The 25,582-nt window shown below is 37.6% G+C and overlaps 1 protein-coding gene and 1 long non-coding RNA gene across 3 annotated transcripts in view; one reads left to right on the top strand and one right to left on the bottom strand.

The window, feature by feature from the left end:
• GHR (growth hormone receptor) overlaps positions 1–25,362 on the bottom strand; it is a 152,182-nt gene extending 126,820 nt beyond the window's left edge. The window contains exon 1 of one of the 2 annotated variants that reach the window (XM_015653138.3): positions 25,271–25,362. The gene's annotated coding sequence lies outside the window, so the exon portion shown is untranslated. Of the gene's footprint in view, positions 1–9,397; positions 9,493–25,270 lie in introns of those variants that run through there. The other variant, XM_015653137.3, reaches the window with a different exon arrangement.
• On the top strand, positions 1,010–23,088 carry LOC107216279. The gene is made up of 4 exons (XR_004500388.1): positions 1,010–8,826; positions 15,299–15,458; positions 17,266–17,436; positions 19,285–23,088. It is a non-coding gene; the product is annotated as an uncharacterized LOC107216279 (long non-coding RNA).
• Positions 25,363–25,582: the final 220 nt, after the last annotated feature.

Genomic DNA, 25,582 nt, shown 5'->3' with positions numbered 1-25,582 from the left:
GAAAATTGTAATATCAGTACAGAAAAATCCTGACTTGCATTATTTTGTCATTCAAATACTCACAGGGCAGTTTCTCACAAAGCAGAATATTTTTATGTATGTGGAAGTTCCTAAGATGATGGAAGGTAGCACTTTGACTCTTCAGAAATACTGCGTTTGTTCTATGTTTCTCCATTCTACTCTGTATTATCCGTCTAATCAGGTGTAAAAATCAGACCCACAAGTCTGTAGTTCTCTGGTTTCCCTATTTTAGAGCCTTTTTTGCAGATGCAGTTACACTGATATTTCTCCTGTCAGTAACCTTAATGGAGCTATAACTACCTTACAGTCAAAATACTGATCTCTGGACCCTTTTGCTCTCACATGACAAGTTCTTTTCCTCTGTGAGGTCCTCCCATGGACTTTCCATTCCATTTACAGAATGTGTTTTGGCTGTCCATCCACACAATCTGTGGTCCTCTAGGTCTCAGTCACTGTCTGGGTGAAATTTCTGCCTATGATTATTTCAAACGCGTCATCCGGCATGCTTGTACTTTGATGATTTTTAGTGCTCATAACTACTGATGGCAGTGGGGACTCAAGTCAGCTGACACAGAAATGGCCTCAAGAGTCATCCAGTTTGGGGAGTCTCCAGCCTTTCTGGTTAAGTCACATAACAATATTCTACCTCTGCTGAAAGCTGTATGATGGGTACCATATATCTTGGGGAGGCCAAAGAGCAGGGGTCCTGTGAACAACAGTGTTCTTACACAACTCCTGAGCTCCATCATGGGATCTGGGACAAGCTAAATATAAAGCTGGGTTCCAGGAAAATAGGTGACTTCACTCTAAACAGGATCTGATGACTACTACTTTTCATCAGTGGAGACTCAAACTGAACCATAGCTCCTACACCAGAGCAGCCCACCTGCTCATCATGGGCTTGACATACTTGACATGTCATTTTTTAACAATAATTTTTATATTTTTATTAATTTAATTTTTATTTCTTTTTTATTTATTTCTTTTATTTGATTTATTTGTATTTGTATTTATTTATTTTATTATATATATTTTTTATTTATTTTATTTTTTATAATTACTGAGAAGCCAAATACAGCTGAAAGCTATGAGTTAGCTACTCATGGTGTGGTTCATTCGTGTATCTCAAAGCAGGATTTACTTTCCTTTCCTAGTTCTTGGTATTTCCTTGACTAGCTTTCTAAATATCCCAGTGGAAAAGACCCCCTTACCTAAAGCCACCTATGTCAGATATTCACAAGTTTTTTATTAGAATGCTTTCCATAATGTCTCTTATTCATTTGCTAAAATTTAAATTTAAGGATTCTTCTACCAAATGAAAATGGTGATCAGATTATTCTCTGCTGTGTTTGAAAATAATTGCCATGTACTCTAAAGTTTTTCCTTTGTCCTAGGCCAAAGGGTCTCTATTTTTAAAATCTTTCATCATGGATCACATTCTCTTTGCTGCTAATCACATGCACTGTTTTGGGCTTTCTCCAGTTGCCCCATGTTTCTTCCGAAGCATAATGCCCCAAAGGGACCAAGTTCTCTACATGACGTTCTAATACTGCTCAGAAGAGAAAGGCATGAAGGCTATACTGCTATTTATAAATCAGAGCATTAAATTTAATCATTTCCACCTAAGAGCAGTACATCATGTAGAATTTCATCCATTCTTCATTCCACCACTGCAATTTCTCAAGGTAATTCTGAATTTGAAATGTGTCTTTCCATACATTCATGTTTGCACTTCTTTTCAACTTTGTCTCACCTGCAAACTTATTAAGGCTGCTATCCAGATTGTTAATAAGAGGTTGAATAAAGTCAACCTTTACAACTCTTTACAACCTGAACAAAGAAAGGTCCTGTAATTTTGTTACATAATAGTATAAAAATAAAGAAAATGGATTTAAAATTATATCCATTAGTTAATTAGTGTTTATGCTATTACTTTTCATTTAAAGCATTTGCAGTGTTAACTTAATTCTAGACATGCTATGTATTTGTTTCTGGGGTTTTTTTCTGTGAGTTAAAGTTTGATTGATTAGTTTAATATTTCTACCCTCCTCTTTCTCTGCTTTCTCCCTTTTCATTATACAAGGCAGCTGTTATTTTTTGTCCTTTCCCTGACTTACATCTTTTAGCCATTTTTGACAGATTCTCAAGTAATTGCTAATCTGAATAATTCACCCCATTCTTAATATATTCCAGGCCAAAGTCTGTCTGGTCTGGCTGACTTGATAACATTCCATAATGCTCTCCTGACCTATTTCTTCCCTGTTTTATATTGGGTGTTTAACATTTTTTCATTAATGTTAATTATGCTAGTGAGGTGTCTGCAGCTTTTTTTTTTTGGTCACGTGCAAAAAAGGATTTTAAATATTCCAATCTTCTTGCGATCATGAGTTATGTCATTTCCTTGCCTCCAGTCTCACAGTTAGGCAGGAAAAGCAATCATAATTTTATTTTCACCTTGTTATTTTTAATGCTTGTCTCCTTTTTAAGTGTTTCCTAGTTTTCCTAGCTCTGTGTTTGATTTATGCCATAGTCTTCTGATTGGACCATAAACATGCTGCTATCTTTTTTTTTTTGTTTGTTTTAGAATTTGATCTGATGTCCACTTTTCAGATGGAACTTTGTGGGTTTAAGATCAAATAAAAGTTTCTGGCTTACCTAAACTAATCTCTCTTTTGATACTTTTCCCTTCTGATAAGGTTATGCTTATGTTTTCTGCAACAATTTAATTACTTTTCCTTTGACTTTTTTATTGACTTGAATTGGTGAATGTTGCCTACTTCAAATCCATGATTGTGCCTTTTTTCTCTATTATCTTCCCCAAGAATATATACTCTATAATATCAGTCACTGTCTCCAAGTCACCTTTTTCATCATTCTTTTCTCAAACAGCTACTATTCTCTGGTACAGAAACACATCCAGAAGAGCCTCTCTTCTCTCTGTTTTTAACACAGAAATAGAAGTGGCCACCAGTGCTTTCAGCATAGAGCTTGTTAATTGATCTGTGTCCTGATGTTTCCTTTCCTACCCATTCTTGGGATAGTTAACTTTCTTGTGACTCTGCTTCTGTGCATTGGGTGTTAAATGATTTGTCATTTATTCATAATGAAGGATCCCACTACATAGCCTCTGTTCATGTGGTTTGGTTTACTGACAGCAGCATCTGAGTCCTCCTTTCACCATCACCCACAGGGTTTTGATAAGCCTAACTTTCTCCTTTGCCTGGAGTTCAGCACCAGTGCAGGGCTGTGTCCTTTAATGTTAGATTGTCCTACTATGTAGTCATCTTACTCATAATTCTGTTTACCAATAATGTCTTTTTTGTGGTCATGTTTTAGGTATCCTTACTCTTCTTGTTGATTTCTTGTATCTCCTCATGATTTCAACTTGGCTTGTCCTATTCCTCCACAATGCACACAATTATTTTAATTTAATTTGTTCAAAATGGATTTCTGTATCTAAAATGTTCACATACAAGCAGCCATACAGGGTGAACACATGTTATTTAAAACTAAATCCAAGCATGTAGCTTTTCCCCTGTTCTTTTTTCTTTGGAAGACTTTTTACAGGATTTTTACATTATTGACTAACAGAAAGAGCAAACAGACCAACAGGGAAAATAGATATTTTATCAAAATTCTAAGTTATATTGTGCTTTTATTTTTCATTGTTTTCTAGAGTCTAGTGGAGTTTAGATAGCAGCCTTGAAGTAATTTGCAATTTCAATATTTAAATGGCAGTAACAGTTACCTAATATTGTTTTTTTATTTTATTTTTAATCACAGTTGTAGCCCTGAAGTGGAGCACCAACAGATGTGTCAGTTCCAGTTGCCTTTGACTGTACATGATAACATTCCATCCATCCTGATGCGTGTAAACAGATACTTGAATATCCAGCCAGCCTAAATCTGTGACACAGCCCACAGAAATAGCCTATGCAGAAGTAATCCCATAAAATAGTTGACACAGCCAAGAGGTGGTCCCTGTTGTGAGTTGTGCTACTTGCTGTTTAACAGGGACACTAATGACTTTGACCCCAGAAGTTGTGCCCTAGTAAGAAACTGTCACTAAACTGCTGTTTCCCATTTTCATAAATTCAATCTTCCACTTTTATAATTTTGAATTAGTAGTTTTCAGCTATAATTCCTAGTGCAGACATTGCCTGACATGATGAGGAGGCGAGCAGCCAGGGCTGTGGACTCAGGGTTAAAGGTCTGTTTACCTCTGGCCTCACTCTCAGATCAATCCATGCCTGGTCAAAGCCTCTCCATAAGAGAGGCACTGGAGTAGTCCTGTTGCATCCTAGAAATTTAATTTAATATATGAAACAAGTCATTAATTTACCCAAGGACCGGGAAATATGAGGGAAGTTTGTAACTCTGGAGACATATCTGATAAGAAAGTATAACTGCTCTTACTTGTGCAGCACAGACACTGTTTATATTACCCTGCAGAAGAAGTGGCAGCTCATAGCTGCCTAGAGGACTGAAGCCTTCAAGCCCCATCCATTTATCTGCAATGGAGAAATAGCTGGAAAGGATAGGCTGGGTCAGGCAGGCAAGGATTACAATAGTAAGATTATTGTCTTTGATGTGTACATATTTCAGTGGTTTCAACAAAATATTGTCATGACTGTTCATCTACTCATATGTTGGGACTGCCTCATTCATTTTTCCTCACACCTGATGATTTTAATGAAGTTTAGAGACAGGAAAACCAGAACAGTGTGGGAAGTTTTGAGTATCTGCTGAACAGTGTAAGAGGGGCTCCAATGCCTAGTATTATATAAAGAGCCTACATACATCCTGACATCTAGGAATCATGAGATACAGGTGAACTCCAACCTTCTTAATCACATGGGAAGAGAGGGAAGATAGATGCTCTTCAACATATCCCCTGCAGTTTATGTACAGGGGTCCACAATTTCCAGCTCTTGTATCATCTAAACATCCCAAATTCTCTCAGAGCCCATTTTAAGCAATGCATCTTGAAACAGGAGCATCAAAACTCAGCTTTCCTTGTGGTTATCAGTATTCATTGTATTTCATGCTTAAATACATTCATGGCCAGCAAAAATCCTTTTCTTCGTGAGTCAAAATTGTCCTTCACCTGAAATTACTTCCTTCCCAATTCTTTCCCTAGGAATATTGATAGTTACATTATTGACTCTTTGTTTTGACTTTGATTTTAGCAAGCTGCTTTAGTTGCCACTCAGGTCAGAGACTGATAAAATCAACAGTCAAGTCTAATAGGAATGGAGATTCACCTGGTGCTTTGCACTTTATTTTCCTAATAATCCTGCTGCCGAGTTGTCCTAAAAGGAGAATTTTCAATTCAATGCAAATATTTTTATTTTTGCTCCTTTTTTGTTTTGATTTGGACAAAAACATGAACATTTCAAAATTTCCTGTGAAATGTGAACTTCTAAGAATGTAATTCAAAAGCTGCCCACTTGAAGATCAGTTGTCACATTATTCCTGCTACCCAAGGTCCTAAGCCTCTGACTTTGGTTGGAGCAGTGAAATACAGGCAATCGGCTGCCATATTAGATCTGGCTGCTCTGAAGTCACAAAATCTGTCAGTGTCAGTCCTGGCATGGTCCTTTTGCTGAACCTAGTGTCAGCAAAGTGCTTGGTTTCTGGGAAGCCCCCAGAATTCCAGCCACACCTTGGGTTCTGTTGAGGTTTCTCAGAGACTTCAAGGTCCAGATCACATGTTTTAGTGGGTGAAACACACTGTTCTGTGAATTGCCTTTTTAGTGTCATGAATACTGCCTTATCTCAAAGTCCCTTGCCTCATCCGTGTTTCTGCCTGTGGTCCCTTCTTTAGAGCAAGCCACAGTCACTGTGGTGCTGCTGGAGCTGGTGATTGCTGTCAGAAGAGAGGTTGTTGCTGCAGGGGAGGATGAGAAGCCTTGCTACCCTGAGAGGTAGGACAGGCAGGGCCAGGAGGAGTACATGTACATATGTACCTTGATTCCCTAAGCATTGCTGACAAAGCTGCTTTCAGTCATCCCTTGTACTCCTCTTGTACTAAATCCCATCTTTTCTCTGTGGTGAAAGTAATTTCAGTGTAACAAAAAAAAAAATAAAACAGGACCCAGCAATCTCAGAGGGCCATGTATCACCCCATCATGTAACACACTCTTTGGCATAGTTTTGACCTGAGTCAGCAAGTCCTGAATAATGCCAGGGGGATAGCACTGGCTGGGAACTGTTTCCAGTAGAAAGTACAGAGTTGACTAAACCACTGGAGCTGGCTCCTTGCTCTTAGACTGTCTCAGCACTGTCCCAGCAGTGTCTGAATCCCTGGGTATGCAACATGGTACATGTCAGGGCTGTGCAGCACATTCATGCAGTTTCACGCTATGGAAGCACTGCTCTGGCAGACTGAAACCTAAGCCTTCACACAATTTTAGTCACATAAATAATAATTATACTATACAAGTGCTGGATGGGGGCCCAGAGGAAACTATGGCCAAGAAGTGTGGGCATTGCCCATCAGTGACTGCTTCTGTTTCACTTAGTAGTACAGATGCAGACATGGTCATCTGCCTACTTGAGCTGTCTCTAATTAATTTCCATAACTTAAAACCTAATAGTGTGAAAACAAAGGGTTTTTGTCATACTCCATCCAAACATCTACCAGTTTTCTGTCTGTATAACCCAACCTAAACCTCTCTTTGAGTCAATGCACTTAGCTTTTAAATGGTGCTTTGTATAAACTCCTGGGAGTTTTCCTCCCAGCTAGCGATCTGCAACCACAGCCTCCCCTCCCCCCACCCAGACACAGCTGTTGGAGATCACAGTTCAGGAATACAGAGCTGGAATAAAAATTACTAAAGCAGCAATGCTCATTGTCTCAATTCCTCCTTTCAGGTGCTGCTTCATAAATCAAGACTTTCTGTAGTTTCTTCTATGTAAAAGAAAAACATTAATATTAATATTCTTTCCAAATTTTTGCCAACCTTTTCAGATCCCACCTTTCTCCTTTCCTGCTTTCAGCTGCACAGCTCTGCTTCAGTTCAGGTTAATGTTTTCAGAGGCCAAGGCTTCTTATGATCATTCCCAGCACACTTTTGTAACTGAGCTATAAATTTCAAAGATTTTCTGGAGGAAGGCTGTGTTATCTCGTAACTGATCCTGTTATTTGCCTCTGCATCCATGATTGCAGTTCCTTGGACTCACAGGCTTTTCTGTTATAGGAAATCAGTTAACCCTTTCCTTCTTCTCCCTTAGGATTTATTTATTGTCTTGAAAGTATTTTTTTGTATGTATAGAATACACCCAATTGAAAGATCCACCTGAATAAGTATGTTAGAGGAAAGGAGACAGGGAAGATACTTGTTAAAAACCGAAGTTTAATGCTATTCTGAATTGACTTGTTCTTTTACATCATTAAAATAAAATCTGTAAATCCTTAATGCCAGAAGATGGTTACTGTTCTGAACTCTGCAGCTTAAAATATTGGCTGTTCCTTATCTGCCAAGTTCAAGTAAGGGCCAGGCCCTTCATGTACTCATGAGAGCTTTGCTGCAGCAACAAATGCAGCACCTGAACTGAGCAAATGCAGCACCTGAATTCAGGCAGAACAGCCACTACACAGAGGTTTTACACTCTGCAGGGAGACATTTACTTAATGAGATAAATAATTAGATGGGTTCTTGCTTGCCAACATTTGAACTCTCTTTCCACAAACTACGGGGTCTGGTCTGAGAGAACCAGCTCCAAGAATGTGCCTGGTGTATGATAATCAAAGCAGGGCTGATAGCTGCGGTGAGCTCTGAAATCACAGGGCTGTGGAACTGGATGGAAAACAAACAAAACTTTTGTGCCAGTTTCATTTGCATAATATCTATCAAGTCTTCAAGTCAATTTGTTAATGAATTTTTCAAACAAAAGGACTAAATTTACAAATACACACAATATTTTGTATAGCAGTCTAATCCCCATCTGTCCCCATTGGGTGGTAATCATCACGCATTTTTTCCCAGCAAAATGAAGACCATGATTATTACCATGATAATTGTTACAAAAGTAAAATTTGAGTCCAGTGAGAAAATTTGTCATTAAACTAGACAAAAAGCAACATTGGTGTTAAACTCTGCTTTCATTAATAGCAGAACAAGCTAATGAATGCTATTAGCTACAGTTCAGTTACTTATTTTCTTTTGCCATTTTAGTCCTAGACCTTGTGGTTTTGTTAAAATAGGAATGATAAACATCTGTAGTGTCCTGGGTCACAGACTGAAATGGCCTCTTTCAGAGCATGAAAAGCCAATAAAACTGCAAAAACAGGTCTAAAAAAAACCCCAGTACTGACAGAATAAGCCTGAAGTGTGCTCACTTAGTAATTTTTTACCTAATTACAATTGATTACAACAAATGAGAATGACTTGGTTTTTACTGATAGCAGTAGAGTAGATGCACTGAATCTCTTAGTCCTTTCTCCTGCTATAATGGCATGGATATCTCCTGTTGTCTCAAAATGGAGAAAAGGAACAGTTTTCCCCTCAGTAGTAAGAGAGAGATCACTTTTCCTTCATATTTCCTAGACTCTTTGCAGCATTCAGACCACTTTATCCTGTGAGTGTTGCATCACTGTACTCCAAAGCTGAAATTTGATATGATTGTTGTCTTTCTTACCATTTTTAATATTTAAGCTCTCCTTTTTCTTCTCTTACTCAGCCTTTTGTTGTTTCTCCCTCAGAAGGCTGCCAGCTTAGTCCATGCTTACTACCGCTTCATGCCTTCTCTAGAGATAATGGAAGTTCCTCAGGATGTTAGACATGGAAATTTCTGTTGCTGGTAAGTCTCTCACTGTTTTTTAACTCCCTTTTAGAATACCCAGCAATCCTTCTCCCCATCTCAAAATTGCCTCTTATATTTCCTTATAATTAAAAAAAAAATTCCTCCAGGTTCCCATAATGTAGCCTAACAACCCGTTTTGTAGTGCCTTGAGCTCTTAAGAGTAATGTTTCTATTATTTGTGCACTCTAACTATTTATTTATCAGTGTCCTGGCCATTTATAGACACCAGAACAGCTGACTTCCATCTATTACAGTTGGGGTTTCATTCATTTTTTAAATCAAACTGTCATCCTTGAGATGGATGAGGCTCCCCTCTTTTCTTTCCAAGGCAGAATCCATGAAATTTTTATTGAATGTGGAATGCAGCTTGCAAGACCAGAAACAAATTGCTGCTGTTATCGTCACAGTACTCATTCTTCTCCTCACTGTTTCATAAGCATCAAAAATTGGCCCTAAAGGTAGGACTCAAGCAAATCAGGGATCCAAAACTAGTTAAACAAGGCAATTAGGGCAGATATATACCTATACATGTTGGAAAGAGCAAGACTTACTAAAGGTATGCCTTTACCTGATAATCCTGCCTGCAGGGACAAAGGGGATGTTGGTCCTGTGTATCCTCTGCTGATCTTCTGTGGTATTCCATAATTCTGCTGATTTCACAATAAGTTAATGAGCCTACTGTGTTGCAACTCCACCCCAGAGCTACTTAATTCATTGGTCTGGCAAGTGTACTGTTTGCTGGGATGATAAATACCAGCAGAGCTCGCAGGTCACCAGGGTTTGTGACATGACCCATGATTCTAGTCTGGGCAGAGTCTGGGACTAGCATGAGTGCATCCCTGCCAGACTCACCTCAAGGGCATTTAAATAAAGGCCTTGTCCCTCCAGCTAGTCACCTGTTGATCCCTCTTTTTCCCTACCAGAAGCTGTTCCACATGATGATCCTGTAGCATCTCTGCCACTAACTGTGACAAAATAGTTAATACAGTGATTTCCCCTGGAAAAGGCCTCAGAAGGTGCATGTGTTTATGTTGTCTGTTTAACCCTGACAATGATCATCTTTGGATTTGACTCTTCTAGGCTGAGTGATTCAGTTCACCCTTCCTCCTTTCCCAAGGGTTGGGTAGCCTGGGAAGTGAGTCCTATCACACTCATGGTGTGCCCTGCACCACCAGGAACAGAATTTTTTTCTGGACATCAGCTTCTGAGGTCTAGGAGAACAGAAGATTTCACTATAAGATGCTCTATGCAGAGTGTCATTGCTCTGCCAGTGCAAGAGAACTTTTCATCCTCCCTGACCAGACTGGTCAAAATTCAGGAAGGAAAGCGGAATGGGTAGCAGAAATTAACATGGTAGTCCATAACACACATCCCATCGTCAGCTAGAAGATGGCCAAACCAAACAAATCACAGAACCCACCAAGAAAACCAACACTAGCATAAAAGTGAGAAAAACGGCTTTCTGATGGTAGTTTTCTTATAAAATCTCTCATCACTAACAAAATCATAGGAAAAAAGCCTCCTTTTCTGTGTGCAGAAAGGAGATACAAAGCACTTGGGATGTGAAGGAGGTCTTAATGGATGACTTGCTTTGATTAAGTCAGCCTGTGAACTTTGAGCATTTATTTCTTAGGCAATCTTCAAAGACTACATTCCCTCCAGATTCCTCAGAGTCAGGCCTTTACAAGAAATGTGCTTGTCTTTGTATTGAGGAGTTGTTTGCACTACAGTAATTCTTGCTTTCTCAGCTTACTGAAACCCTTATTACTGCCTGTGATCAGTTGGTACCACCATTCATTTTCCATTTCTTGGGTTCTGCTTGATTTCATGTGGCTTTCAGAGCTATGTTCATCTGTGCTCACAAATAGGCTCTCAGTTCTTCACTATCTGAAAGAATTACTGTGCTCACAGCTCCTCAGCCATCAGTAATGCCTAAGAAAATTTCAGAAGCATGGGCCAAGACAAACTCTATTCCCTATCACACAGTTACCCCAACACAGTTCAGTTTTCTGACGTTTTTGTTGCACAGCCTCCGTAACGTGGTCCGGCATTGACACAGCTGTAGTGTCAAAGTGCAAATGCCTAGCATTCTTCAGTGCACTTATCCTCCTGAGGAATACATTTCCGATGCAGTGAAGTCCCTTCTCCCTGCTTGTAGATAGGAAGTGAGGTCTCCAGTGGGTGAGATTTAAGAAGTTGCATCCCCATACACATTTATCTATCCCTCCTCCATGCAGAGAGACCCTTAATAACTTCAGGAACTAGAACATCTAAACATGAGTTAGATCCCATCCTAAATTTCCTACTGAAAGCTGCAGAGGAAGTAGTTTATGTTTCAGGGGACTGGGCATGAATGTTTTACCATCCAAAATATTACGGAAGGTGGTTCATATTTCCACCTTATACTTGGTTTCAAGAGGCAGCTGATATATTCTGTACTCAGAAGAAAGATTTCATTTTCCTTGCATTCATTGATGAAAGACCAAGAAGATACATCTGATTCTAAAAAGAAAGACAATCAGTCCATCATTTGAGAAATGACCAAAAATAATAATTCTGATTTTTTGGGGTTGTTTCCTCTTATGATTGGTTTGGCTTCAGGTCCAAAGATGATACGCTTGGCAGTGAGAGACAGCTACTCCCACTGTACTGTCATAATTATAAGTCAATGATTAACTGAAAATGCATAAACAAATATACAGACAAGACTGGTAAAGACAAGCTGACCCTAAAGAAGCAGCTGAAGACTGTACGTTAAAGTTACAGGCAGACTCTAGCACACCTTGAAAACTGATCACTGAACATTTATAATATTTGCATTCAAATTGAACCACACTGTAACCTGAAACTGTGCCATAAACCTGTTTTGGCTACAACAGTAATTTTTAAGATTAAACCACTTAGCTACTTTGTCCCCTTTAGAGGTAGATTTTAAGAGCAGAAGCAAGGCAGACATTTCTGGGCTCCAGCATGAGTACTTCCACAGGACACCAACCTCAAGGTGCAGCAACACTATTGAAATCTAGGACTGTAGTAATTTACAAGGTAGAAATAGCATCAGTTTCATGACTGGACTTCCTGAATAGAGACAGAGAAACTGATTTATCACTAATAAGATCAACGTTGGGCAAACTGGGTTTTTTTGGAGAGTTATCAGAGATTCTAGGCATTTTCTATTGTAAATGTTATTCATCAAAATTACAGCATCATGGTAACACTACTCCTTTACAGGTGCCCATGCTAAATATGGCTTTTTGTGTGAACACTAAAGTTCAGACCACAAAATGCAAATATCTTTAATTTAATAAATTTAGTAAATAAACCTGTAAGTTCTCAGCTGGAAGGACAGAAAGTTGTATGAGAAAAAAACCACCTGACTGGCTGTTGAATGGGGGCTGTTGCATTAGGGATTTTGTTGGATGTCACATGTGTGAGATGTCTTAAAATTGATTAAAATAATAGAGAGAATGTTTAGCTTATTTTAAGACATGACTCAAAACAGCCTTTGACAGAAAAGAAAAATTTCAAACAAACAAACAAAAATCCCTAAGTCCAAAACACTCCAGAGAAATTAGAAGTTCTTTCTTAGGAGAAAAAAGTTCTTTCTTCTTTAGAAGTCAGATAAAGCTCAGATGTCATACATATGTCAGCTGCAGGGAAAAAACAATTAGGCAGAACCTGTGAATTGAGGCTTCTTTAGTTCTGAGTGCCTAGTCTTGCAAGTCAATGAAATTAATTTTCAGAAATCAACTACTGGATTAATATAGCAATAATCTTACAGCTTTCTGAGGGAAGACCTTCAAATGAAGTATAAAAACACTATGTTAAGAAATTGGCTTGCAACCCATTGCTAGAGAGATCCTCTTGAAACTGATTCTTCATACAGATTTAAGAGGTACAGTTTTATGTGGGTGTTTTTTTTATTCTGAGGAAGGGTGGTGGGAATATCAGCCTTGATATTCCCACCTAGTGAAAGAAAAACAAACAAGAAAAAATCCCTCTTGTTTGTATTAATTGGCAGTAAAGGGCATGGAAAGAGAAAAACCCTTATTCCTCTGCTATTCTTTTCACTGATACCCTCCTAGTCTCAATTTGTCCGTGCATTCCCTTCCCGTTTCTTATTCAGAATATGCATGCTCTCACTAGCCTACAACTTAATTATAAATTGTCACTGTTCATTTCTTTTCCCAGTGCTCTTACCCATCTACATTTTTTCCCCTTTGAACACCATAAAATCTAGATTTCCCTTTTTTTTTTCACGGTTCCCATAATCTTGAATTCTCCCATATTCATGCAGCCTCATTATTCCCTGGAATCTCTATATTCATCCTTTTGGGTTCTGGGTTCTTGGTAGTCCTAGGTTCAATTTTACAATTTTATTGTAATTTTACAATAAGCCTTCTTCCCCACAAGAAAAACACAGCTTTGCAAGAACAGAATCTTCTCTTTCCTTAGGGATAACAGGCAGCAAGCCTTTTTTGTTAGTTTCATATACAAATCTAAATCTGTCTGCTTCAGAACCTAGAAGTTAGCACAAAAGAAGGCAATGAAAAATCCTACATGTGAGATTTGAAATGCACTTTAAAATGTCTACGTTCAGTGACTTATCTCCCCTTTTACTGATGCTTCTTAGGATACTTCAGTGGAAGTCAGATGCTAGAGGAGCATGTACAGACGAATCTATTAATTTCCACGAGAATAACATGCTCTCTTACCTTAACCTGAGCTAAAGCAGGTTTTATTCTGGCGAATTTTCATACCTCTGTCAATACTATTGAGAGGAGATGGGTAATCTACACCCTGTAATAATGTTAATAGCAGAGACTTAATGTGTAATGAAGAGATGAGCAGTTCTTCTTGATGTTGTCTTTTGGTATCATCATGTGCATTCTTTGAATCCAGTTAAACATGCTCACTACATTTTATTTTATTAATTTTAATCAATTTCAGTACCGGCCAACAATATTACTTCCCCTATATTGTTTCTTTATTTCAGCACTATATTTCCTCAATTTATTACTGTTTCTGTTTGGTTGCATATTCAAATGTGGCACATTTTCCTTTAACCACATCCATGGTAGAGGTTCAGTGTATGTAAATGGTGGTTAAGTGTGCCAGAGAAACTTGTATAGGTGTGATACAAAGCATCACCATAAAGAGCCATGAAGTAGTACTGCAAAAGGATTACTTAACGCTTTCATTAGAAAGAAATATTTCTTATGTCAGATTAATTCATCTTAATTTAGTAGGCATTATGCAGGTACTTCAAAACACTTCTGTGATTTTTCATGTATATTTGACTTACTGGTTTCCAGCCTGAAAGATAAGATCCAGATCCCATCAGTCATAAAACCTTTATACTGATTTCAGTGGGTTTGGATACAGCCACAAACTCACATAGCCAGGAAAGCAGTTACAAATGCAGGGGAAAGTACTACAATGACAAATACAGCTCAGACTGACATTACAAGCTGCAACTGCACAGTTCTTCTCTGAGAAGTGCAAAGTCTGTGCAGTAAGAATTTCTAAAAGCATAAAGAAATAATTCAGCGAGCATGGAAGGTATTGAACTCAACTCCAGGTCTTTTCATGGAAGATAAAGATGAATTGGCTGGCTAGGCAGTGTGAATCATAAACTGTCTGTGCTCATTAACACTTACAAGAAGCCAGTACAAGCTCTCTCAGTTCCTTCTGAAAGCTTAAGAAACTGTGCTTTAAGATTCTCTCTGAGAAACCTGAGAAATAAGGCACAAGAGTAAGGAGTACCTGTACCAGTCAAAGTGATTTAAATAAACATAACTTTAATAAAGGATAAAGAAACACAACAAAACAATAAACTAGTCAGAGATAAAAGATTAATCTACAAAATAAGTTACATCAATAATAATAACCTTCTCACATGTCCATGGCAGCAGTCCGAATGTAGACTAACATCCTTATCCAAGCTAAGAAGTATCTGAAATAGCCAGGCTCTGCAGTATGTGGAACTGCAGGGCATATATTGCCGGGTAAAAGGCAGCTTTTGTTATTTGTGCTCAACTCTACCACCACTCCTGCTGCCTTCCTACCCACATCTGTCATCATTGCCAGAGAACTTTCCCAGCTGCTGTTGGTCTTTAGCCTGTGAGTTCTTCTGGGCCTTCTGGGAGACTATTTCAGTGCCTTGCTCATACAAGAAATATAAATTTATCCTTCAAAATTGACAGTATTTGCCATGATTTTTACTTGTCTCAAGATCTTTACCTTCCCATTTTTTGCTGCAGCCACTGTCAGAGCAGCATTTCTCTATGGGAATATTTGTCAAAGATATCACTGCTGGAAGTTTCCAGACGTGGCTTGCAGTCCTACAATCACTTGAACTTCATAATTATTTTTTTTTTTCTCTAATATAAGTATTCTAAGGTATTGCACATATTTTGCATGTAAATGATGTCTGTTTCAGCTGTTCATTTTCCCTCCTTCTCAACAGGTGTCAAGAGAGGACTCTTCTTTCAGATAAGTCCCTGCCCACACTGAGTACTTTGGTAGCTATAAAGTATTTCTACTTCCATTTACTTTGAACTAAAGAACATCTTCAGTAAGGAGAACAGTGAGCTGAAATTTCCTTTCAATGCTTCATTTTTTTTCTAGTAAGTTTCAGATAATTATTTCTGAAGTGGTGTTCTGGGTGATAGAATACAAGGGAATAGTGTGATTTGAACCCCATTCTGCTAAACACATAGGCCATCTACTTTCAATTCCTTTGATTGCTTGATACCCAACACCTAAATTCAGGAGTCTAAATTCTCTATAGCAGCCTGTGGAGGAATATAGGTACCTTTGAATGGTGATTCTTAGCACATAAATTTGATACATAAATTCAAAATATGTGGCCACACCTTCCATAATTACAAATCAAAGAGAAAACTCTGCCGGAGCGCACTGCATGAGGGATGTATAGCTCAGAGAGAATGTGGTTCAAAGCACCACCAGTGTCTCCACCAGGCAACAAATACTCTTCATTAGCTCTAGTTGAAAGAGTTTTGACTTCATCTGCCTTGCACAGAGCAACTACCATGCACTTCTGTGCTACCCTTGGTGCTTTGGATGCATGTTTTCCTCTAGCATAGCACAGCACAGTGCAAATGCAAAGCTTAGCAGGTGCCCTGGTGCTGCATTCTAGGCAGCACTTCCTCCTAGAAGCCAGGAAGTGCTGAGACTCAGGTACAATAAATAGAAGCACAGACTGTGTCTTCAGAGGGAAAAAACACGTGGTAGATAATGTTTTCTTTAGGGGCCAGCCTTGTCCCTTGGCATCAGCTCGTTGCCAGACTCCGCACTGTGCTGGAGCCCAGCCAGATCCAGGTGTTCACACGGGTTTGCACTGAACCCAACAAGCTTCTGGGACTCAGAGATCTGTAGGGTGAGGTGTATTTGTACTCCCCAGCAGCCCTGGTCTTCAAAATGAGATCAGGAGCTACCTGACCTGGATGGGCTTGCTGGAAATAAGGTCGCATCTGCCAGGGTGGGTTTTTTTTTGTGTTTTGCTGCAGAACAAGAGCAATAGTGGGAACACTGGTCCCAGAGGTATACTGGTGTGAGAAACAGTGGAACTGTGCTTGTGCCAAACCTCAACAGTCTTTCCCTAACTCACATAAGTAATCTGAAATCCAGATAACTGATATTTGACTCTTGTAAGAAATACAGATTCTAGAAGTTTTCAGGATACTGGACAAAAAACAAACTGTGAGGGTAGACAGAGTATTAATTTTTAAAAATTACTTTTGTAAAAACAAAAGCAAAAACCAGGAAAGAAAACCTTAAAATACTACCATTATCAAAGGTGAGAAACTAAAAAGATTAATTAATGAATCTTCAAATAAAAGAGTACATGAAACAAAGTTCTGACAGACCTATTCTATGAAAAAACATTTTCTTTCTAATCAAGCATTTATAATCTTTTATAAGCAAGTGCATTTTTTATGGAAGTGAAAACTACCAAAACCTAGATGCAACCATGATTCCTCCAATGAAAATTAAAATATTTTGATTCTTCACATTAGTTTAATGCAAAAAAAAAAAATTAAACAAATTATGTTTGTTGACCTCTGCTTGTATAATAAGTAAATAGCCATTAATCACAGCAACTCCCTTAAGTTTTCTGAATGTCTTTTTGTGTTATACATGAGAAGACTGACATACTGACATTTGTAGGGCACATAAGTAAAGAATTCAACTTGAGTGGCACACCCTGTCCCTTGGAAGGAATTGCACTACTATTTTCCCATGAAGCTTGTGTACATATAAAGGAAAGAACTACATGCATTATTTCAAGGAATGAAGTTTACAACAGGAATTTAAAGAGATAGCTATAAACTTAGTAAAGTGAGGATTAGTACAGACTGTGGTGCACATTGATTCCAGACTGCAGATTTGTGGATTTTCATTTTATACTAGGTAAACAACCACACTGCACCACTAATGATATGCTGCCTGCTTTCTGGGTCCCCATCCCAAGACAGCCACAGTCTGCATTTCGTAGATGCTGACAAGTCAGTGCAGCTGAAGCCAGCAGATGCCATGAGTGACTGGTGGACAAGTTCCAGTCATCTCCAGTGAAGAATGCAGGTAATGAAACACTTAGTTTGGAGGCTGCTTCTGTAAATTCTGGGACAAATATTTATGAATTTTACAAAACACAATATCTGGGAGCTGAGATGGCCAACCCATTTGTGTTTGTAGGCTGCCCTGATCCTATGGTAACAAGCATAAAAGAGAATAACTCTTTTAAGTGTTGACATAAGGTTGTTATAACAAACATTATAACATTATGTTACCTATTCAGAACTTTGCATTTACAACACAGAAGTATCTTCTCTGGGGGGCCAAGGAAGAGATCCAAGTGGCTTCCTCTGAGCATCTAAGTGATTTTTTCAGCTGAATAACACTGCTTGTGTTTTGCCAAACCACATTCTGTATCACTATAATACACTGGATGACATAAAGTTTAAACAGACTTAATTTTGGCATTTCTGCTGTTTCTTAACTTTTACCATTCAGAGTAAGTAACCAGTATTATGTAGACAAAAGAGCTACACCCTTACATATAATCTCTTACCTGAAATGCTATGCACTTAACAACAACTGCCTAATTAATGTACCTTTACGTCATATAGCCATTTAAATTAATTGTAATTTTATTGCTATGTAGTTAATAAACAGCTTGTAATATATATAATATGCAATATTAATTCACTGAACATATAATGTTATTTTAGTCTTTATAGAAACACATAATTTATAGTTATAACTCAATATAAAACATTATTTTGTATGTTGCAATTTCCTTAAAAACCACTTTCCAACTGGAATACACATTTCACAGCACTAGAGACATTTATGTTTTTTTGACTTTATTGTTCTGCTTACACCAGTGACCATTTGAGGTCATTAAAGGGATCTTAATTTAAAGACAGAAAAAGCATCCAGAACTATTAGGGATAATAGTTAAAAGGACTTGTGACAAAAGGACTTATCCTCTGAGATTCAAAAATTGCACAGAATTGGGTGCAACCAGCTAGAGAAAAATAATAGTGTTATGGAGATCAAAGAATACATAGTCCAAGCCTATCAGACTCTCCGAGTCCATTCAGACATAAAGTTGATATACTAAAATCAGCTCATCTTGTCTACTTGACTACTGCTTCAGTGAGAGTGTAGTGCACTGAGATGGGGGACAAAGTAGGTTTTTATTCTGAACAAATTAGGTAAAGATCCTAAAATGGGGGGTGATTTACCACTGAACATTTGGAAAATGTTCCCCATACACACATTCACAGCATGTGCAAGCCTATTTACAGCTATTTGATCTAGAACAGTCTTAGCCTTGCCAAGACTCAAAAACTGCCTGTCCAGGCCTTTCCTTGCTCTTTAACTTCGTCTTTGAACACAATCTGCATAACTCTTAATTACATCTCATGCAAGATTCAACTGACAAGGCTTTTAAAATGAAGTGTATTCAAATGAATAGTTCTTAACATGTCTATATATGTCAGTTTCATACTATGAACCAGTACTGCCCATTCAAACCTAAACCTCAAATACTGCCCAAACTTTGCAATCGTTATGATGAAGCCAAATTCTTGTCTCGTAATGTCCAGATGAGGTTGTATATAAATATTCAGTAACAGTATGCCTATAACCACAAAAAATATTAGTCCCTGGGGAAACCAGAAGAGGGAATTTTAAGATAGCTATTTTTTTTAAAAAAGTACTTTGGTTTCAAAGACTATATTTAAAAGTTTTTTTCCAATTTTCCAAGGTTCAGAAGAAAAGCTAGTCTATGTATGCCAATTATACTACTGTTATAATTATTAAAGTAACATTATTGATTGTGTTGTACCATAAAAAATACTCATTGGTGGTTTTTTTTTCCCCAAGCATGTGTAACAGAAAGGACTTGTATTTCTTTTACAGAAATCATTTTGAGACAACTTCAGAGTCAACATACTGGCATAGATGTGGCACCAAACAGCACCCTTCAGATGACTGAGATTTTTTACATATGAGCACATTCTTTCTTACAAGAGTTTGCAAATGCTTGAGTGATACTTGTATTAATGTAATAAAAGAAGTGCAAGTCCAACCAAGACATGACTATTTCTCTGCTAATGCTCTCTAGTCATCTGCAGCCAGAACTATTGTCATAACAATTCTCAAAGCACTGGAACAACTGCAGCACCAATTAAAAGAGGAATCCTAAAGGGTTCTTGCAGTCAATAGAGATGATTGCCATAGTCTGTTATTTAAACTCACATTTGTCAATCCTTTGACATTACACCTGCTGCATGGCAAAACACTCGAATTCTGACAAATTAATATTTTTATGTGGTGTTTGAAAAAGGAACTTTTCAGGCTGATAGCAGGACAAAAGATTTTGTGTACTTATAATCAAAGGTATCACTAGGATTTTATGAATAAATTAGAATGCACACCTTGTCATCTCCCTTTCTATAATTTTGAGAATATTGCAGAAAAGTCTTCTTGTCTAGGAGGTTAAATGACTATAAGCTGTAAAACAAGCTATAGAGAAAGAGATGAGGGCTGATATCACTGTCTTCTCTGCATAACCTACACTGTGCATAGCATAGCTCTGTGCAGTAAATATTTGGTGAAATATATGCAACAGGCATCAGCAAAGTAATTTTTTTTTTCACACATAAGTATTTATAAGCCAAGATGATTTGCATACAATGTTTAAAGACAGATTTTTTTGTAAGGTGTGCTGTGGTGACTTGGTGACTCTTTTGGTGATACGTGTGTTTCATTCTCTTGCCACGTGTGCCATGGTCAGTGCTGTGCAATGCATGTAAGGGCCTGACTCTTCACAGGAGCAGCAGGAGAGCTGAGCTGCCCAAAGGACAATAACTGCTGACAGTGCAAGTAAACAACAAATGGTGTTGATTTCCTCCTGGCTGGAAATTTATCAGTAGAGAGAATACAAAAGTTGAACTGTGTCTAGCACCATGATAGCAGTAAGTCAGAATAAAGCCTAGGGCTTAGGTTCCTGCCTATGCAGGCATGCCTGATGCATTCATACCTGCAGATTCCCCAAGTTCACAGGCACTCCTTTGGCTCTCAGTGAAGAAATGAGGATGTCAGCTTTGGGTGAAAGAGTTCAGATCTCCAAAGAAGCAGAGGCTTCATGAAGAGTTAAGCAGAACAATCCATCACTGCTATGAAACCCTAATATACCTTATGTTTTTTTAAGTACTTAAGGTATTGCCTGGACATGTTTTGGAGCTGTCTTATACTCTCACACAACACAAAGAGCTTCAGATTGTATACTTGATACTTCAAAAAGTTTTAAAAATTAATGTTTGTGTTTCTGCAATATTCATGTTCATATTTGTGTGTGTTAGAATAAGTTTCCAAGGAAACTTGCAAATTATTTTAAGTGGCATGATTTTCTTTTACTGTGCATATTGCTTGAAATATTCATGTTATTTTGTGCCATGAATTGGATACAGAGAAGAGGCATTCTTGATCCTCTTATATATATATATATATATATTTTTTTTTTGTGTGACCCTTCTCAAATATGCAGCCACACTGGAGCCAATTACTCCAATTATCCAAGATTACAAGATTAAATTTTGCATATTCGTAGTCTTGGGAAGAAGAGGAGGTCATCAGAAGGATGCCAAATGTTGCTTATTATGAGAACAGGTAACATTTAACCTCATGACAGTACAAATACAAAAACAATTGTGCAGAAATACAAATTAACTAAGCCATAGTTCTAAGTGAAAGTTTCAGCTGCAGGTGGAGACACTTTTTAATTAGATAAAGTAAGCAAAAAACCCAGTGGTTTGAAGATGAAGCATGGGTTACTATAACATGGTTTCCTGAAAATTCAGGTAAAATTAAAATATTATTTCCTCTAAAATTAGGAAATGATAATATATTTAAATTTGTTTGACTAATATATGTTGTTTCTATGCAAAGCTAACAGAAAAGGCGTTGTAGGTACCTTTGTCTAGCTTAAAAATGAACCTAAAAATTAAACTTGCAATTATACCCTTTAATTTATGCATCCTTCATCTTTGTAATATTCTGCCACAATTGCATTGCTTTCTTGATCACTGCCAGCAGTTAGAAATGTTCTTTTCCAGAAATGGCATGGACATCTATTTTTCTCTTCAGTCTCTTCCATTCTTTTCTCTGGTTCTCCTATTACATTGTTCCTGGATTACTTCTTATTCCCTGATTCACTGCAAATAGAGTCATGGACTTTGAGATCCTTGGGGTCCACCTCATCAGGGTTTTTTCTAAGTCATTTTGTTCTTAGCAAGGCAATAAATGGCTAGTTTATATTAGCAGATGATAGAACTCTACAGACAGCAGCAGCTACATAGTGCAGGAAAGTCATCTGCATGAATTTATTCTGGCATTGCATATATAGAGAGAAAAAATTGGCATCAGATACTGAAATTTCACGGATGAGATTTAGGCAGAAAAATGGCTTAGTAATCAGTGACTACTTCTTCCTCACTGGAAGCTAATATGTAATATTTCTCTACTATCTCTACTAACTTCCTATTCCAAAATGGAAACAAATATTCAATTTTAGTTTAGACTGAAGAGTTTGTTCTTTGCTAAATTTTCTGCTACCCACTTGTCTCACTGCATTTCATTGCATACATTCATTTTAAAATTATATCTCAATTTTAGTATTTAACAAGTAAATAGGATTAAAAACCTTAACAAAGTACTTAAGAGAAGTCTAAGCACTGTGGTTTTCCATTTGACTGATGCTCCTGTTTCAGAACAGGAATGACTTTTAATAGCAAAAATAGAGGAGGATATTGAGGAAAAAAAGTAGTTAATATAGTAAATAGGAAACTCCTGATTTTTCCAGTAGTTGTTTATGTGACTTTGGATCAATCACTGCTCACTGTGCACCCCTTCCTCTGCTTATTACAGATCTGTAGGGCAGGGACTGCTTTCTGCTTTATGGCTGCAGTCCCTCTGTGCCACATTGGATGCAGGTGGTCACTAATGATGGATCTTACAGTTTGGAATGTTTGAGTTTTCTGAGCCCAAGCACCACAGAGCAGTCAGAACCAAGGATTTACTGGATACCAGTTTTTCTAACTTGCTAAGGTAACTGAAGAAGCCCATACAAGGACATCCAAGGCACTGGCTATTTTAGTCATGAGATAAAATAATGTCACCACTTAGCAACAAATGCCATATAAGCTTGCTGAACACTGCAAGTGAATTTCTAATAGTTCATTCTGTAGACTTGTAGTTAAAATAAACCGTGATTTTCAATTTTGAAGCAAATTATTTTGCTCTGGAAAAATTAACATTTTTTTCTGTTATGAGGCAATAGCCAAATTATCATAAGTGTTTAAGCTCTTATTTTAGGCACTAAGTACCTGATTTTTGATTCACAAAGTAACCTGAATACCATAATTTGATACAACTATGTTGTTGTTCAAGTAGTTAGTAAGCTCTGGGCTAATTCTCAGTATACTTTCCAAACCTCAGCTAAAGAAAACTGTGTGGTAATGTAAGGATACATAGCTGAGTCTCTCAGATTCTGGCTTATACAAAGTATATTCCATTTGCTATGATTTGTGACAAAATTTTCAGGTCATGTGCCTAGAGCCTCGGGAAATGCAGGGTTTTCAGGAATTCCATTAGGAGATGTACAGATACAGTACTGGGTCTACAGAAGCTACATAGATTTTATTTTTCATCAGTTTAGCCTCACCATAGACAAGAATATAAATAAGGTCAACATTCACCACTGAAGTCAAAAATAACTAGAGTAGAGCTTATGGAGTTTTCAAAGGGTTTTGTGATTAGAAAACCATGACAATGCTCCTCCGTAATTTTTAGTATACTTGTGTAATGTGTAAAATCTCCCAAGGAGTTCATGTTTGTTTTTAAAACAATTGCCTTAGAAAAATATTTGATAGTATAATGAGAGAAACCATAAATAAAGCTACAATTAGAGCTCCGGTAGAATGTAGCTCTTCAGGAATGAGGAATCCCAAATATTCCAGACTTTTGGACTCTTTTAAAAATTAACAATACTGTGTTAAAGCAACTTAAACTACATACCACCAGAACCAGTGGATCAGCTTCAATTTATGCAGAGAACATCAGTTGTTTATAACTATAGATAAATAATTCTAATGTTTTAGCAGTAAATTATTTAAATATAGGTTTGAAATATTAATTAAAATAGGATTATTTCAATAAAAAAATTAATTAGAAAAAAAAAACATGCAAGAAATTTTGAAATTTCTTCAAATCAAACATATAATTTTAACATGCCTAAACCAAACTTTTTTTTTTTTTTTTCTTAATTTGAAATTGTGTACGTTTATGAGATGATTCTCATTTCTTAAAAAGAAGAAAACTGCCCCAGGATATTTTATAAAAAGGACTTAGTTCAGAGGAGAAAAAACAAAATTACTAAGTTTGTGGATACAGATTTTGAAACATTTGGTGTTGATTCAAAATGAAATGTTTGTGTTTTATTTTGTAAGATATCAGAAAATCTTTTATAATTCTACACAAGTAACATCTCCAATTCTACACCTCAAAAATTTCTTTCTTATATGGAAAGAAACATTAACAGATTAAACAAGTTGAAATCGAAATGTCAAAGAAATCCATTGTCAAGATGGGAAACATTAGGTCTGAAAAGATTTAAAGGACACATTTGAAATACTGGATTGAACAGACACACTACAAGACCTTCATGAAGCCCAGGTACTCCTGCTTTCATTGTGCAGTGAATCTACATCTTCTGTATACTTCAGATGACCTCTAAATACTCTATCAATGTTTAAAAATATCTGGATATGCAGCATAGGAATCAGGGGTTTTGCACAGAGCCAAGAAAATCATAGCATTCCCACACATATGTTTCAACAGTGACCACTCCTGGAAGAATGAGATTTACCCTATGACAAGTGTGCCACATCTGTTAAGCCCCACTGTGGACCTTAGCACAGGACATGAGATCCCTAGTGGATTACTGCATTAGCTCAAGATTAGTTAAGTCTTGGAACTAACACTGTCAGGATCCCCAGAAACTGATTTAGAGAAAATAATTTTAAGATTATGTGATTAGCAGGCAAGTTGCTAAATATATTTCCTCAAATGCAACATCATCACACCATCTATTTAACTGCTGTTGTCTCTGTGTAAACTGGAATGCAATTATGAGATAACTAAGAGATTGCTTGTGCTTCTTCATAACATTGTGAAATGTTATTTCAAATGGTATACATTTCATTTAGTTTTCTTCTCAAAGTTACACCACACATCACGTTTGTATTTCCATTTTTTTGCTGCTGATCCTATAATAAATTGTTATGCAGAAACATAAAACTGAAATTATTTTCCCAAAAGAAAACTTGAAAAAAGAGGAAAAAGAAACTGTAAAAATTAAATTTCAAATTTCAGGGTATGTCACAGAATTGTCATGAGAAAAATGGAGTTCAAAGGCCTGTTTTTAAGCTTCCTGTTTTGCTCTGAAAACTGAAAGTATATTTTGATCTGCAGAAATCCTTTGCATCTTGTAAATTTGTTAAAACCTCCTCCCCGTCCTTATTTTCTCTTCTCACCATGCTCAGAGTAGATGAGAAGGGAAAAAGCATGTGAGAAGAAACAGGCAGTCACAACCTGAGTGCTAACCTCAGCCCAGTCAGCTCAGACTGGACACCGTGGTTTATCTGAATAAACTGTGGGAACAGAGCCTCTCCTGTCTCATTGGACAAGCCATGGAGGCAAGGCAGAACTTTTCTGACAGGTCCTTTGCTTTAGACATGCTGCTTCCATATTTCCCATGCTTTCTCCTGCAGCCTCCAGTGAACAGTACCTGGATTAGGTAGAGGTTTGGTCACCTGAGGCCGTGTAGAAATCCCCATGCTCCTACCTGGACTGCACAGCACCGTGCCAGGCTGACAGTGTGTGTCCTGTGTGTCGGTCCTGCCGCTGTTCAGAGCCTGCACAGCAACGCTGCAGTGCGGCTGGGCCTAAAATAAAAGTGTTCAGAGGGGTAAAGTATAGGCTCGTGCTGTGTTTACATGAGTTCAAGGGTTCCTGGCCAAAGCTGGTTTGCACCTGCCTGGCCAGAGCAGGAGTAAGAGAGATATGCCCTATCTGCATCTGCCTATGTCAACATGTCCCCTGCATGGCCTTGGAGTGGGGATTGATTACACAGTGCAACACGAAGCAATTATTTCAT

The sequence above is a fragment of the Parus major genome, chromosome Z (genome assembly GCF_001522545.3).
Source record: "Parus major isolate Abel chromosome Z, Parus_major1.1, whole genome shotgun sequence".
Classification (NCBI taxonomy): Eukaryota; Metazoa; Chordata; class Aves; order Passeriformes; family Paridae; genus Parus; species Parus major.
The sequence above is the reverse complement of the archived record's forward strand: the minus strand, read 5'-3'. Positions and strand labels throughout refer to the sequence as shown.